This window comes from Bombina bombina, chromosome 6, assembly GCF_027579735.1.
Source record: "Bombina bombina isolate aBomBom1 chromosome 6, aBomBom1.pri, whole genome shotgun sequence".
Classification (NCBI taxonomy): domain Eukaryota; kingdom Metazoa; phylum Chordata; class Amphibia; order Anura; family Bombinatoridae; genus Bombina; species Bombina bombina.
The window spans coordinates 672,539,660-672,552,574 of NC_069504.1; the positions used below are offsets into that span (position 1 = coordinate 672,539,660).

At 38.6% G+C, this 12,915-nt stretch overlaps 1 long non-coding RNA gene across 1 annotated transcript in view; it reads right to left on the reverse strand.

The window, feature by feature from the left end:
- Positions 1 to 1,021: 1,021 nt before the first annotated feature.
- The window catches only part of LOC128662199 (uncharacterized), a 36,213-nt gene continuing 24,319 nt past the window's right edge, over positions 1,022 to 12,915 (reverse strand). The window contains exon 3 of the long non-coding RNA XR_008402721.1: positions 1,022 to 1,120. This is a non-coding gene — a long non-coding RNA (uncharacterized LOC128662199). The remainder of the gene's footprint in view (positions 1,121 to 12,915) is intronic.

Consider the following 12,915-nt stretch of genomic DNA (forward strand, 5'->3'; position numbering starts at 1 on the left):
CATCTACCTCCACCCCCCTAACCTACAATGTGTCTCCTTGTTAAGGAGAACTAAACACGCGGCTTCTCTCGCCTATGCTGCAACCATCACCGTGTTTTCTCTCCCACCCTGAGTTGATATTTTAGTTAGGTCTAATAGCGGCCTATTAAGTTACAAGAAAAATATTTTAAGTTTAAGTTTATTTGATATGCAAGATATAAAGTGCTATAAAAATGAGGTTTATCATATGAGATTCAGAGGAGGTCTCCTAGGTCAGAATGTTGTGTATGCTAGAGGGTTCAAGAGGGCCCTACTGTACTATTTAGAAGATCCCTAGGTGACAGACACTCCAGTAATATAATGTTCACATGGTTTACATATTATTAGCTCTATGTTTTTCCATCACCTAATTTTCATTGTCAGAACCCCTTGTAACACTGATATCTTATCTCATGTGTCATAAGAATTTATTTATGCAATGTTGTATACCTTTAAATGAACCTCAAATAAAAATATAAAAAAAAAAAAAAATAATGTTGCAAATGGTATAAGTGAATTGGTGAATTTGCAACAGAGCTATAATATACCTGCCTCTCTGATCAATGTCAACCTGCGAGAAGGAGATTGGACGACCCTTTCTCACCAAAATAGCCACCGCCCTCTTTCTACCCTCTGTTGGGGAATACAGTGCCTGACCTACCCAACGCGTCTTTAGCGTTTCGTGTTCGTCTGCTGTCAACCTAGTCTCTTGAAGTAAAGCTACGTAAACCTGTAAGGAGTATAAGTGTTGCAAAATAGTACCTTTCTTTGCAGGTGATGTAATGCCTCCCACATTCCAGGAAACTACCTTAACAGGTACCGCCATAGAAATAGTGTAAGGATAATAATAATAAGCAGAGAGTTTCCATATAGTTGTGTCTTATGACCGTGAAGAGAATGTACCCTACTGTCTTCTTGAGTGAGAAAGGTAGTGTGTAGTGAACCCCTGTAAACAAGAAGGGATAGTGGCCCCCAGGGCCCACACTGTACCCAAAGTGACTCACTGCGATAAGCTGTTAGTTGTAAGAGCTGGTCAGAAGTCGTGATGAGGTGGTCTGCGGAGGGCGAGTTCAGAGGATCCCAGGACCCCCCATGACAGGAGCTGGAAGAGAGACAAGAATGAGGCACATGTTAGCAATACAGTAATATCCCCAGCATATCCATTTTAGCATGAAACAATAACCATACAATGTGAAAGTCATGACATCCAAGATAAAAAAACATTAACAAGGTATACCCTGAGGAAAATATGGAGCACTTGGGATGCTGAGCCAGAGGGTGGTAGTGGCTCCAATGAGCTATAACATAGAATAATAATTCTAAATGGGCAATAAAAAAGAACTGGGGTATGTTAAACAGCATGCCTAATAGGCAGAGAGAGGGAGCCCTACTCAGGCAACAAAGAACTATTAGGCGCCAACAATGAGAGGGAGAGACTAAAGTGAGACTAGTGTGCAAAAAAGGGCACCACGGGTATTCTCTAAGTAATGGGTTCAGCCAGGATAGATAGGGGAGTTCAAGCTGGCAACTTTGGGCTGAGAAACCCATGCCAACATGTGGTATTAAAGTATGAATTTGATCTCCCTTGCCCATATCAATAAAAGGAGAAATAAAAAACAATAGCGCCTGAAAAAGAAAAGTATACATCATGTAAAGAAACATGAATTATATTTCACAGATACAAAGTACAAACTCTCATTAGAGAACACGTCAGCCATTGTCCTGTCTTCGTTCAGATGATAGGTAAGCCTGCACCGCTGCAGGGGAATGAAAATTCTTAGGCCCAGAGGACGTTTGCAGCTTGAGCTTAGCTGGGTATAGGAGGGCAAACTGACAGCCTTTTTCATGAAAGAGGGAGCAGAGTGGTGCAAAGTCTTTGCGTCTTCTGGTGACTTCCACAGAGAAGTCTTGAAAAAGTAAGAGACGGTGCTCCTCATATTTGACCTCCTTTGCATTTCTATAAGCCCGTAGTATTGCGATCTTGTCTTGGTAATTTAAGCACCTGAAAATCACCTGACGTGGCCTCTCCCCAGAGTTTCCCAGATGCCTGTCGGGACCAATGCGGTGGGCTCTCTCTATGTCGAGGGGCAGGCAATCCTGAGGCATGCCAAGAAGTGAGGGGAGGATAGAGGCAGTGAAATCCAGCAGGGCTTTATCTTTAACCGCTTCTGGTACCCCTAAAATGCGCAGATTATTTCGCCTGCTACGATTTTCTAAGTCTTCAACCTTATCCTGCAGGTATTGGTTTTGTTTCAAAAGATTCTTCAAAGACACTTCAGATTCCTGTTGCCTGTCCTCTACTTCAGAGATTCTCTGCTTCGCAGTAGTCAAGCGAGTAGAAAAGGCACGCACTTCAGTAGTGAGCGTGTCCACCCCTGCCTGCAGGTTGTCCATTTTAGGTAAGAAAAAAGCCTTCAACTCCTGCAATAAAGTAGCATGGTCACTTGATGAACTCCCCTCACCCTCCTGCTGGGAACTGTGAATGATGGTTTCAGCAACCTGTTTCAGCCGCTTTTCTTGTGTCTTTGACCTGCAACTCATATTGTCGGTCCCAGACTGGGAAACTCTGTGGAAATAGTCATCAACTTTCATAGAATATAAGGCTGACAGACTGTGTACGTAACAGGAAATCTCAACAAGCTCAGTCTAGGAAAGGTGAGGTATAGGGCCCACACAGAATGGGATACGATTAAAGTCCAAGTTATTCACTGCACTTGCCCACTTTAACAACTTTCAGAAGATATAGGGCAGGGCTACAGCATATCTGGTATATGGATTATAATCAACAAAATGGTTAAGCAGGTTTGAGCCAGGTACCTTATGTCTAATACAATGATGTTTAGCAAGATTGTAGTATTTGTCTACTGTTGTATAGATGAGATGTTAAGTTAAACCACCAGATGGCGTATGATACTTGCTTAGGTGTAATGTTACAGTAGATTTAAGTCAGCCATGTGCACCAACAGATAATAAAAGAACAAATGCAAATTTTGTTATTTCTCCAGATTCCTCTCTCTCACTCCCTCCCTTTATGGTAGTAAAAAGGGAAAAAAGGCATACAAGGCTACCAAGTCACCCTCAGCACAGTGGTATATATATGAGGCAAGTATCTAGGCAGATGATGCGTGTATTTTACTCCCAAGATAGAAAAACTGTTGGCAGAGTTATCAGGGAGGTTAGCACCAGTAATTCAGTCCCATCCCTCTGGATCACAAGTGTTTGCCTGCCCTCAGTATTTTGTGTCTTAAGCAGGGAAGCCTGTAGTGTGTTATATGCTTACTCACAGTTATCCTCTGGCCCTGAGGCCTGCAAAACCTGGGAGCAAAGTTCTGAGCCCTGGGGCTGTTCACCTCTGCTTGCAGCACTTATCTGTAGCCAATGCAGGATGGACTGACACTGCCTAGGGAAGAGGAGTCTCTGCAGCACCACCAGAGGCCGGATTGCCAGGATAGCTGAGCGAGGATTAGGCAGCTCCGTAGCCACCGTAGCAATGGCGTCCGTTCGCGCCCTTTCCTTTTTTATTAATTTGCCCCCGGGGACCAGGACCGGATGACAGGTCCTGCGTGCAGACTGTCAGCCAAGGCACTAACACTCGGCCTGGCAAGAAGAGGAGTCACAGGGAGTGGAGTATCAGCAGCGGAGACAACAATTAGAGCTGGAGATGTGCGGAGCTCTTCACCGCTGCTGCTACCCGGTCGTCCCGCCTACCGGAAGTCCCCCGATAGCAGCCATTTTAGATTAATTCTGATCCTGCATTCTTAGTGAGAGGAGGGATAGTGTAGCTGCTGCTGATTTTATAGGTTGCTGTTTGTATCTATTTTGGGGTTTGCAGGAACCCTGCAGCGTGCATTGAGCATTTAAGGGTGCTGGACTTTGGATTGTTTGCTGATTTTATAGGGCAATTGATAGCTACGCTAGTGTATTCAGTGTCCACTACAGTCCTGAAGGACTCATCTGATCTCTGCTGTAAGGACAGCACCCCAAAAAGCCCTTTTTAGGGCTAGAACATCAGTCTTTTTTTTTTTTTTTTTTGCCTGTGTAATTTTGACTGTGAAACATCAGTCTGCTAGTGTAATCTAATTGCAGTTGCCTGCCTGCAGTGCCACCACTCATATCTGTTGTAACAGTAGTGTAAATTTAAAAAAAAAAACTTTTTTGACTGTGAAACATCAGTCTGCTAGTGTAATCTAATTGCAGTTGCCTGCCTGCCAGGGTGTGTGCCAGGCCCACTTGCTAACTAGTGCCACCACTCATATCTGTTGTAACAGTAGTGTAATTTTTAAAAAAAAAAAAATTTTGACTGTGAAACATTAGTCTGCTAGTGTAATCTTATTGCAGTTGCCTGCCTGCCAGCGTGTGTGCCAGGCCCACTTGCCAACTAGTGCCACCACTCATATCTGTTGTAACAGTAGTGTAAATTTAAAAAAAAAAAAAATTTGACTGTGAAACATCAGTCTGCTAGTGTAATCTAATTGCAGTTGCCTGCCTGCCAGCGTGTGTGCCAGGCCCACTTGCCAACTAGTGCCACCACTCATATCTGTTGTAACAGTAGTATACATTTTTTAAAAAAAAAACTTTTTTGACTGTGAAACTTCAGTCTGCTAGTGTAATCTAATTGCAGTTGCCTGCCTGCCAGCGTGTGCCAGGCCCACTTGCCAACTAGTGCCACCACTCATATCTGTTGTAACAGTAGTGTAAATTTAAAAAAAAAAACTTTTTTGACTGTGAAACATCAGTCTGCTAGTGTAATCTAATAGCAGTTGCCTGCCTGCCAGCGTGTGTTCCAGGCCCACTTGCCAACTAGTGCCACCACTCATATCTGTTGTAACAGAAGTGTAAATTTTGTAAAAAAAAACTTTTTTGACTGTGAAACATCAGTCTGCTAGTGTAATCTAATTGCAGTTGCCTGCCTGCCAGCATGTGTGCCAGGCCCACTTGCAAAGTGCCACCACTCATATCTGTTGTAACAGTAGTGTAAATTTAAAAAAAAAAAAATTTTGACTGTAAAACATCAGTCTGCTAGTGTAATCTCCCGGTTCCTAAAATCCATGCCATATACACCTCCCCTGATAGGGGGAGTAACAGGTATTAAACTGATCAGAATAGTACTACTTAACACAGCACTCATATCTGGTGCCACAGTAGATTGCACGCGCAGTGCCCCAAATTTGAAGTAGGAGGACCGACCAAGCATCTTTTTCCATCTCCCGGTTCCTAAAATCCATGCCATATACACGTCCCCTGGCGCCGCAACTGCCTCTGGGAACCTTACCATGGGTACCAGACCGCACGTCTTGTAATTCTCTGTCTGGGAAATTATATATCTATCAAATCTATCTATTTATCTATCAAATCTATCTAACTATCTATCGTATCTATCAAATGTATATTGCATCTATTGATCTATCTAATCTATGTATCTATCAAATCTATCTATCTTGTGGCCGGACTGTTTTGTGACAGCCACTTGTGTTTCGGCCAAATGTTTGTCGGACAAATGTCCGTCGGCTAAAAGTCCGGCCATGATTGCACGCGCAGTGCCCCAAATTTGAAGTAGGAGGACCGACCAAGCATCTTTTTCCATCTCCCGGTTCCTAAAATCCATGCCATATACATGTCCCCTGGCGGCCTTACCATGGGTCCCAGACGCACATCTTGTAATTCTCTGTCTGGGAAATTATATATCTATCAAATCTATCTATTTATCTATCAAATCTATCTATCTATCTATCGTATCTATCAAATGTATATTGCATCTATTGATCTATCTATCTAATCTATGTATCTATCAAATCTATCTATCTCGTGGTTGTGCAAATGGACTGTTTGCGGTTGTTTGCGGTGCGTTAAACGAGGAGTTTGTTCTGTCACTGTGAAGCAGGCGTAACCCTTACACTACCTGATCGATACAACATCATACCTGATGTTTTAAAGCACGTTTGTCCAAACTATTTAGGAATATTACGTGATTTATGCCCTTTATGGATTAAAACCAGACTCTGCATCAACTATGTAATTTTCCGTGGGAGTTTTGCAATGGATCCCCCTCCGGCATGCCACAGTCCAGGTATTAGTCCCCTTGAAACAACTTTTCCATCACTATTGTGGCCAGAAAGAGTCCCTGTGGGTTTTAAAATTCGCCTGCCTATTGAAGTCAATGGCGGTTCACCCGTTCGCGAACAGTAGCGGAAGTTTGAGTCCGCCGTTCGCGAACGGAAAATTTTAAGTTTGCGACATCACTAGTTATATGTGCTTGTGCACGATTTCCCCGTAGACATCAATGGGGAGAGCCGGCTGAGTTAAAGTCTAACACCTGCCAAAAAGCAGCGTAAAGCTCAGTAACGCAGCCCCATTGATTCCTATGGGGAAACAAAATTTATGTTTACACCTAACACCCTAACATGAACCCCGAGTCTAAACACCCCTAATCTTACACTTATTAACCCATAATCTGCCGCCCCCGACATCGCCGACACCTACATTATACTTATTAACCCCTAATCTGCCGCTCCGGACATCGCCGCCACCTACATTATATTTATTAAAACCTAATCTGATGCTCCCAACATCGCCGACACCTACATTATATTTATTAACCCCTAATCTGCTGCCCCTAACATCGACGCAAACTACCTACATTTATTAACCCCTAATCTGCCACTCCCAACATTACCGCCACTAATCTAAATGTATTAACCCCTAAACCTAAGTCTAACCCTAACACCCCCTAACTTAAATATAATTTAAATAAATCTAAATAAAATTAATATAATTAACTAAATTATTCCTATTTAAAACTAAATATTACCTATAAAATAAACCCTAAGCTAGCTACAATATGACTAATAGTTACATTGTATCTAGCTTAGGGTTTATTTTTATTTTACAGGCAAGTTTGTATTTATTTTAACTAGGTAGAATAGTTACTAAATAGTTATTAACTATTTAATAACTACCTAGCTAAAATAAATACAAATTTACCTGTAAAATAAAACCTAAACTAAGTTACACTAACACCTAACACTACACTACAATTAAATAACTTACCTAAATTAAATACAATTAAATAAATTAAAAACAATTAGCTAAATTACAAAAAAAAACCACTAAATTACAGAAACTAAAAAAAATTACAAGATATTTAAACTAATTACACCTAATCTAATAGCCCTATCAAAATAAAAAAGCCCCCCCAAAATAAAAAAAAACCCTAGCCTAAACTAAACTATCAATAGCCCTTAAAAGGGCCTTTTGCAGGGCCATGTCCCAAAGAAATCAGCTCTTTTACCTGTAGAAAAAAATACAAACAACCCCCCAACAGTAAAACCCACCACCCACAGAACCAACCCCCCAAATAAAACCCTAACTAAAAAAACCTAAGCTCCCCATTGCCCTGAAAAAGGCATTTGGATGGGCATTGCCCTTAAAAGGCCATTTAGCGCTATTGCTGCCCAAAGCCCTAACCTAAAAATAAATCCCACCAAATACACCATTCAAAAATACTAACACTAACCCCCGAAGATTCACTTACCGGGAGAAGTCTTCATCCAAGTGGCAAGATGTCCTCAACAAAGCCGGCAGAAGTGGTCCTCCAGATGGGCAGAAGTGGTCCTCCAGACGGGCAGAAGTCTTCATCCAGAAGGCATCTTCTATCTTCATCCTTCCGACACGGAGCGGCTCCATCTTCAAGACATCCGGCATGGAGCTTCCTCTTCAATCGATGGCTTCTTCAGAATGAGTTACCTTTAAGTGACGTCATCCAAGATGGTGTCCCTTAGATTCCGATTGGCTCATAGAATTCTATCAGCCAATCGGAATTAAGGTAGAAAAAATCCTATTGGCTGATGCAATCAGCCAATAGGATTGAACATCAATCCTATTGGCTGATCCAATCAGCCAATAGGATTGAGCTCGCAATCTATTGATTGATTGGAACAGCCAATAGAATGCCAGCTCAATCGTATTGCATCAGCCAATAAGATTTTTTCTACCTTAATTTACGATTGGCTGATAGAATACTATCAGCCAATCAGAATCTAAGGGATGCCATCTTGGATGACGTCACTTAAACAAACATTCATTCCGAAGAAGTTGTTGATTGAAGAGGATGCTCCGCGCGCGGATGTCTTAAAGATGGAGCCGCTCTGTGTCGTAAGGATGAAGATAGAAGATGACATCTGGATGAAGACTTCTGCCCGTATGAAGGACCACTTCTGCCTGTCTGCTGGATTCATTGAGGACATCTTGCCGCTTGGATGAAGCCTTGTCCCGGTAAGTGAATCTTCGGGGGTTAGTGTTAGGATTTTTAAGGGTGTATTGGGTGGGGGTTTTTTTAGGTTAGTGCTTTGGGCAGCAATAGAGCTAAATGCCCTTTTAAGGTCAATGCCCATCCAAATGCCCTTTTCAGGGCAATGGGGAGCTTAGGTTTTTTTTAGTTAGGGTTTTATTTGGGGGGGGTTGGTTGTGTGTGTGGTGGGTTTTACTGTTGGGGGATTGTTTGTATTTTTTTTTACAGGTAAAAGAGCTGATTTCTTTGGGGCAATACCCCACAAAAGGCCCTTTTAAGGGCTATTGATAGTTTAGTTTAGGCTAGGTTTTTTTTTTATTTTGGGGGGGGGGTTATTTTGATAGAGCTCTTAGATTAGGTGTAATAAGTTTAAATATCTTGTAATTTATTTTTTATTTTCTGTAATTTAGTGGGGTTTTTTTGTAATTTAGCTAATTGTATTTAATTTATTTAATTGTATTTAATTTAGGTAAGTTATTTAATTGTAGTGTAGTGTTAGGTGTTAGTGTAACTTAGGTTAGGTTTTATTTTACAGGTAAATTTGTATTTATTTTAGCTAGGTAGTTATTAAATAGTTAATAACTATTTAGTAACTTTTCTATCTAGTTAAAATAAATACAAACTTGCCTGTAAAATAAAAATAAACCATAAGCTAGCTACAATGTCAATATTTTAAATAGGAATTATTTAGTTAATTATATTAATTTTATTTAGATTTATTTAAATTATATTTAAGTTAGGGGGTGTTAGGGTTAGACTTAGGTTTAAAGGGTTAATAAATTTAGAATAGTGGTGGCGACGTTGGGGATGGCGGATTAGGGGTTAATAAGTATAATGTAGGTGGCGGCGATGTTAGGGGTGGCAGATTAGGGGTTAATAATATTTAACTAATGTTTGCGAGGTGGGAGTGCGGCAGTTTAGGGGTTAATATGTTTATTCTAGTTGCGGCGATGTCCGGAGCGGCAGATTAGGGGTTAATATTTTAGTATTTGCGATGCAGGAGGGCCTCTGTTTAGGGGTTAATAGGTAGTTTATGGGTGTTAGTGTCCTTTTTAGCACTTTAGTTATGAGTTTTATGCTACAGCTTTGTAGAGTAAAACTCATAACTATTGACTTTAAAATGCATTAGGAATCTTGGTGGTAGAGGGCGTATCGCTCTCTTTTTGGCCTCCCAGGACAAACTCGTAATACCGGGACTATAGAAGTAGCATAGAAAAAAGTATTTACAAAAATTTACGTAAGTAGGTTTGCGGTAAGGCCAAAAAAGTGTGCGGTGCCCCTAAACCTGCAAGACTTGTAATACTAGCGGTAGTGAAAAAGCAGCGTTAAGACCTGTTAACGCTGCTTTTTTACCTTAACGCACAACTCGTAATCTAGCCGAATGTATCTTTTCCTTTTAAAATTTAAATAAAAGCTACACTTTATGACCAAGAGTATGTAGACACCATTACTAATAATTATTTAATTATTGAGTTCAGATGTTTTAGCCATAGCCATTGCTAACAGGTGCATAAAATCCAGCACATAACTATGAAATCCTCATAGAGAAAACAGGGCTTTAGTGACATGTGGACAGGGCATGTACAAGAACACACACACCACACAAAACACAACACACAATGCAAACACACACACATTAGATATATATATATATATATATATATATATATATATATATATATATATATATATATATATATATATATATATATATATATATATATATATATATACTGTATATATTCTATATATATTGTTACCACTTTTTCAGGGAACACTAGTGCTTTTTGCTTATTACTCTGACCTATGGTCATTTAGCTTTGCAAACTACATAATACAGTATATGTTTGTCTCTTCCTTAATCTCCACAATCAAACCCCTCTTGTTCCCAACATGCAGAGCAACTATCTGAGCCCCATACTGCAACTCATGTTCCTGGAATTAGTTCCTGACATTACATAGAGGGGTTATTTAGCTATACAATATCTCTTGTATTAAAGCATTCCCAACATAAACAAACTTTTATTAGCATTGGCTATAGGAATTCTGTAAAATGTGGCTGATATCTAATAGTAGCAGTAAAAATGTAAATACTATTGATTAGTGCTAAAATTTTAGTTTTGCCTACCCTGTCTCACAACACCCAATGATAATTCAAAGTATCCTAAAAATTCCAGGTATTTTAATTTTTCTGCTGAGCAATCCACAATAAACCTAATTGACCCCTTTTTTGGACTTACATTCAGTTTTTCAAATAAGCAATATCGTGACTGAGCTAACTTCCACGTATTACAAGTTGAAAGTAACAGGTGCGCTCTAACGCAAGCAAAATTTTAGCTCATCAGGTTAGCGCAAGTGAATACCTAGTGTAAAGTGTAAGGGTTAAAAAATATGCACTGAAAACATAAAAAACACAAAAAATACATTAAAATACAGTGTTACACTCATACATACAGTTTGATAAAAATATTTATTTAAATATTACTACAATAAAAGGTATATGGTGTATGCCATGGTATTTGACTGGAAAAGGGCAGTTAGTATAAATGTCTAAATATGTGTATGGGTGTTTATAATTGTATGTCTAGATAAATATATATATATATATATATATATATATATATATATATATATATATATATATATATATATATATATATATATATATATATACACTTTGGATGGAGCTCTTTCCGTTTAAATATTTTACTTTTCAATGTTCATAGATTTCTATATATTTCTGTATGTATCTATACTGGCATATATTCATATAGATATATACTGTAGGTATAGATATATATTTTACATTTTTTTATCATATATATATATATATATATATATATATATACATATATATATATAAAATATATATATATATATATATATATATATATATATATATATATATATATATATATATATAAAAGAACACTTTCCTCTATGTGAGGAAAATTGTAATGTAAAATATTCATAACTACCTTTATTGTTGTAGGTATTACATTGTGTCGGATTAGCGCACAAGCGATGTTAGTTTTGTTTTTGAAAAGAGCGCTCCAGTAAAGTCTATGAGGCCAATTTAACAAATGTCTTGCGGACCTGATCCGACTGTGCGGATCAATTCCGCAAGACATCGCTGAATGCCGAGAGCAATACGCTCTCCGTATTCAGCACTGCACCAGCAGCTCACAAGAGCTGATGGTGCAACGCCACCCCCTGCAGACTCGCGGCCAATGGGCCACCAGCAGGGGGTGTCAATAAACCCGATCGTACTCAATCAGGTTGAATTTCGGCGATTCCTGTCCGCCTGCTCAGAAGACTCGCCAGAAACACCGGCAGTCAAGCTCCGTTCGGAGCTTGATAGATAGGCCCCTATGAAGTTAATGCAGTCGTAATATCTGAAGCCCTGAAGTTGATGAGCATTGAGTTTCACTCACGCGCTAACTTTTTACTTTCAACTTGTAACAAGCACTCTATCCCACACGCACATCTCCTGTAATCTGGACCTGTATCAGAAGAGATACAGGAATGAATAACATAATATTTTTCAGTGTCTTGAATAAATTCAGTACAGGCACGTTTGCTCTAAATTCTTCTTAGAAGAATTATTGCTGTATATTTACTTTTGTTACTCTAAAAATACCATCTGCTTTTCTAGCAACAACTTTATCACTCAGCTGTTTCCACATTAATTTTGCATTGTCTGCTACAAAAGGAATTTTGTATTAGATTCTGTTTATTTAGTGAAGACAATGAAATAAATATGTACTACAGAAAAATTACTCATGAATATAACAATTTTTTTAATTGAATTGATATTTCCATGCATGATGAATTATTATGAAATCCTTTAAGAAAACATAGATATGGCAATATTGAGGACTATATAGCTGTATGATAGTTCAAATGAGAATTTATTTTTAAAAGCTAATAACTTGATAAATGTTGAATGAATTTTGTTGAAATTGAGCAATTAAAAACAAATTTTCCATATTTTTCGGTATTTTTTTTAGGTAGCTATTGTGCCAAACTTCATTAAATCTTCAAGGCAAACCTACTGCTTGTGAGGGGAGTGTACAGTCAATACAAATCAGATTACTCTGTTTTCAATGTATGTGATCTTACAATCCCCTCTATTTTTGTATAAATGTGTTTTTCTATTAGGGTAAGTGTTTTGTGTATTTTGACACAATCTCGTAACCTTTTAAGTCACAAGAAAAAACATTGAGATCTGCAGGGGGAAACTGTTTACAGAATACATCAGACCTGGTGGAGAATTTTCAGATCCAACCATGGAATGCCTCAGTTCAGCCCACTAGCAGGTGTAGGGAAATTAATTTTACAATAACGAAAATAATATCTTTGATTTTTTTTTTTAAATACAAATTTTTACAAAACAATTTTCATAACAAAACAAAATACAATCTGGTGAGAGAATCTTTGCAGGAAAAAGTGTTTCATACTTTAAGCTTTTATGTCTTGGAAACTGATAAAAAGGATCAACCTGCATTTTGAAAATGAAACAAACCTTTTGAACACCCATATTCAAATTTGGCAAATCTGAGCTATTAAAAATGCATTATATCTAATTTTGAAACATGGAAGTCAGAGAT